A 4,964-nucleotide genomic window follows, 5' to 3' on the forward strand; every position below is an offset into this window, starting at 1 on the left:
GCTTCTTATTTATGTATGTAGAGTTAATTGCTGGGAAAAAATTCACAGTAGTTAGTTGGAGCGTCCTCTAAGATCAGGTTTAAGTCTTCATATGCAAACTTGTGCACCTTCAAGGGACCTGACTCTCCAGCTGTATCAAATTGCTTCCCATTATGTAAAACTATCAGGCTTTGATTTTGTCTTGGTACGTGTGGTTCCTCTCCACCTTGTGGAAATGTCTTTTTTTTTTTTTTTAATAATTTTTATTGTGCCTTAAGTGAAAGTTTACAAATCAAGTCAGTCTCTCACATATAAACTTATATACTCCTTACTACATACTCCCACTTACTTCCCCCTAATGACTCAGCCCACTCCCTCCTTCCAGTCTCTCCTTTCGTGACTGTTTTGCCAAACCCCCTCTACCCTCCCATCTCCCCTCCAGACAGGAGATGCCAACATAGTCTCAAGTGTCCATCTGATGCAAGTAGCTCACTCTTCATCAGCATCTCTCTCCAACCCTTTGTCCAGTCCAACCCATGTCTGATGAGTTGGCTTTGGGAATGGTTCCTGTCCTGGGCCAACAGAAGGTTTGGGGACCATGACCACTGGGATTCTCCTAGTCTTACTCAGACCATTAAGTCTGGTCTTTTTATGAGAATTTGGGGTCTGCATCCCACTGTTCTCCTGCTCCCTCAGGGATTCTCTGTTGTGCTCCCTATCAGGGCAGTCATCGGTTGTGGCTGGGCACCATCTACTTCTTCTGGTCTCAGGATGATGTAGTCTCTAGATCATGTGGCCCTTTCTGTCTCCTGAGCTCATAATTACCTTGTGACCTTGGTGTTCTTCATTCTCCTTTGATCCAGGAGGGATGAGACTCATTAATGCAACTTAGATGGCCACTTGTTAGCATTTAAGACCCCAGATGCCGCACGTCAAAGTGGGATGCAGAATGTTTTCTTAATAGAATTTATTTTGCCAATTGACTTAGATGACCCCTGAAGCCATAGTCCCCAAACCCCTGCCCTTGCTCCGCTGACCTTCGAAGCATTCAGTTTATTCAGGAAACTTCTTTGCTTTTGGTCCAGTCCAGTTGAGCTGACCTTCCCTGTATTGAGTGTCGTCCCTCCCTTCACTTAAAGTAGTTCTTATCTACTATCTAATCAGTAAATAGCCCTCTCCCACCCTCCCTTCCCCCTGTTGTAACCACAAACAAATGTGTTCTTCTCAGTTGATACTATTTCTCAAGATCTTATAATAGTGGTCTTATACAATATTTGTCCTTTTGCATTTGACTAATTTCACTCAGCATAATGCCTTCCACATTCCTCCATGTTATGAAATGTTTCACAGATTCATCATTGTTCTTTATCGATGCATTGCATTCCATTGTGTGATTATACCATAATTTATTTATCCATTCCTCCACTGAGGGACACCTTGGTTGCTTCCAGCTTTTTCCTATTGTAAACAGTGCTGCAATAAACATAGGTGTGCCTATATCTGTTCATGTAAAGGCTCTTATTTCTCTAGGATATATTCTGAGGAGTAGGATTTCTGGGTCATATGGTAGTTCTATTTCTAGCTTTTTAAGGAAATGCCGGATCGATTTCCAAAGTGGTTGTACCATTTTACATTCCCACCAGCAGTGTATAAGTGTCCCATCTCTCCACAGCCTCTCCAATATTTATTATTTTGTGTTTTTTGGATTAATCCCGGCCTTGTTGGAGTGAGGTGGAATCTCATCATAGTTTTAATTTGCATTTCTCTAATGGCTAATGATTGAGAGCATTTTCTCATGTACTTGTCAGCCGCCTGAATATCTTCTTTAGTAAAGTGCATATTCATATCCTTTGCCCACTTTTTGATTGGGTTGTTCATCTTTTTGTGGTTGAGTTTTAACAGAATCATACAGATTTTAGAGACCAGGCACTAGTTGGAGAAGTCATAGCTGAAAATTTATTCCCAATCTGTAGGTGGTCTTTTTACTCTTTTGGTGAAGTCTTCAGATGAGCATAGGTGTTTGATTTTTAGGAGCTCCCAGTTATCTGGTTTAGTAATGTTTTGTATTCTGTTTATGCCTTGTATTAGGGCTCCTAACGTTGTCCCTATTTTTTCTACCATGATTTTTATTGTTTTAGTCTTTATGTTTATGTCTTTAATCCATTTGGAGTTAGTTTTTGTTCATGCTGTGAGGTATGGGTCCTGTTTCATTTTTTAGCAAATGGATATCCAGTTATGCCAGCACCATTTGTTAAAAAGACTATCTTTTCCCCAATTAACTGACACTAGGCCTTTGTCAAATAACAGCTGCTCGTATGTGAATGGGTTTATATCCGGCTTCTCAATTCTGTTCCATTGGTCCGTGTGCCTATTGTTGTACCAGTACCAGGCTGTTTTGACTACTGTGGCAGTATAATTGGTTCTAAAATCCAGTAGAGAGAAGCCTCCCACTTTGTTCTGCTTTTTCAGCAATGCTTTACTTATCTGGGGCTTCTTTCCCTTCCATATGAAGTTGGTGATTTGTTTCATCATCACATTAAAAAATGTCCTTGGAATTTGGATCAGAAGTGCATTGTATGTATAGATGGCTTTTGGTAGAATAGACATTTTTGCTATGTTTAGTGTCCCTATCCATGAGCAAGGTATGTTTTTCCACTTATGTAGGTCCCTTTTGGTTTCTTGCAGTAGTACTTTGTAGTTGTCTTTGTATAGGTCTTTTACATCTCTGGTAAGATTTATCCCTAAGTATTTTATCTTCTAGGGGCTACTGTGAATGGTATTGATTTGGTGATTTCCTCTTCAATGTTCTTTTTGTTGATGTAGAGGAATCCAAGTGATTTTTGTATGTTTATCTTGTAACCTGAGACTCTGCTGAACTCATCTATTAGTTTCAGTAGTTTTCTTGAGGATACCTTAGGGTTTTCTGTGTATAAGATCATGTCATCTGCAAATAGAGATAATTTTACTTCTTCCTTGGCAATCCGGATGCCCTTTATTTCTTTGTCTAACCTAATTGTTCTGGCTAGGACCTCCAGCACAATGTTGAATAAGAGTGGTGATACACGGCATCCTTCTCTGGTTCCTGTTCTCAAGGGAAATGCTTTCAGGCTCTCTACATTTGGAATGATGTTGGCTGTTGGCTTTGTATAAATGCCCTTTATTATGTTGAGGAATTTTCCTTCAATTCCTATTTTCCTGAGAGTTTTTATCATGAATGGGTGTTGGACTTCGTCAAATGCCTTTTCTGCATCAATTGATAAGATCATGTGTTTTTCGTCTTTTGTTTTATTTATATGGTGGATTACATTAATTGTTTTTCTAATATTGAACCAACCTTGCATAAATACCTGGTATAAATCCCACTTGGTCATGGTGGATTATTTTTTTGATATGTTGTTGAATTCTATTGGCTAGAATTTTGTTGAAGATTTTTGCATCTATGTTCATGAAGGATATAGGTCTGTAACTTTCTTTTTTTATGGTGTCTTTACCTGGTTTTGGTATCAGGGAGATGGTGGCTTCATAGAATGACTTAGGTAGTATTCCATCCTTTTCTATGCTTTGAAATGCCTTTAGTAGTAGTGGTGTTAACTCTTCTCTGAAAGTTTGGTATAACTCTGCAGTGAAGCCATCCGGGCCAGGGCTTTTTTTTGTTGGGAGTTTTTGATTACCTTTTCGATATCTTGTTTTTGTTATGGATTTATGTAGTTGTTCTACTTCTGATTGTGTTAGCTTAGGTAAGTCATGTGTTTCTAGGAATTCATCCTTTTCCTCTAGGTTTTCAAATTTGTTAGAGTACAATTTTTCATAGTAATTTGATATGATTCTTTTAATTTCAGTTGAGTCTGTTGTGATATGGTCCATCTCACTTCTTATTCAGTTTATTTGTTTCCTTTCCTGTATTTCTTTAGTCAGTCTGTCCAATGATTTATCAATTATGTTAATTTTTTCAAAGAACCAGCTTTTGTCTTTGTTAATTCTTTCAATTGTTTTTCTGTTCTCTAATTCATTTAATTCTGCTCTAATTTTTATTATTTGTTTTCTTCTGGTGCCTGACAGATTCTTTTGTTGCTCACTTTCTGTTTGTTCAAGTTGTAGGGACAGTTCTCTGATTTTGGCTCCGTCTTCTGTATGTATGTGTGCATTTATCAATATAAGTTGACCTCCGAGCACTGCTTTTGCTGTGTCCCACAGGTTTTGATAGGAAGTGTTTTCATTCTCATTGCATTCTATGAATTTCTTTATTCCCTCCTTAATTTCTTCTATAACTCAGTCTTTTTTGAGCAGGGTATTGTTCAGTTTTCAAGTATTTGATTTCCTTTCCCTGATTTTTCTGTTATTGATTTCTACTTTTATGGCCTTATGGTCTGAGAAGATGTTTTGTAATATTTTGATGTTTTGGATTCTGCAAAGGTTTGTTTTATGACCTAATATGTGATCTATTTTAGAGAATGTTCCATGTGCTCTAGGAAAAAAATTATAGTTTGCAGCTCTTAGGTGTTCTGTATAAGTCTATGAGGTCAAGTTTGTTGATCGTAGCAATTAGATCTTCCATGTCTCTATTGAGCTTCTTACTGGAAGTCCTATGCTTCTCCAAAATTTGTGTGTTGAAGTCTCCTACTGTAATTGTGGAGGTGTCTATCTCACTTTTCAATTCTATTAAAGTTTGTTTTATGTATCTTGCAGCCCTGTCATTGGGTGCATAAATATTTAATATGGTTATATCTTCCTGGTAAATTGTCCCTTTAATCAATATGTAGTGTCCTTCTTTAACCTTTGTTGTGGATTTAACTTTAAAGTCTATTTTGCTAGAAATTAATATTGCCACCCCTGCTCTTTTTTGATTGTTATTTTCTTGATTTTTTTTTCCATCCTTTGAGTTTCAGTTTGTTTGTGTCTCTAAGTCTAAGGTGTGTCTCTTGCAGGCAGCATATAGATGGATCGTGTTTCTTTGTCCAGTCTGAGACTCTTTGTCTCTTTTTTGG

This window comes from Loxodonta africana, chromosome 7, assembly GCF_030014295.1.
Source record: "Loxodonta africana isolate mLoxAfr1 chromosome 7, mLoxAfr1.hap2, whole genome shotgun sequence".
Classification (NCBI taxonomy): domain Eukaryota; kingdom Metazoa; phylum Chordata; class Mammalia; order Proboscidea; family Elephantidae; genus Loxodonta; species Loxodonta africana.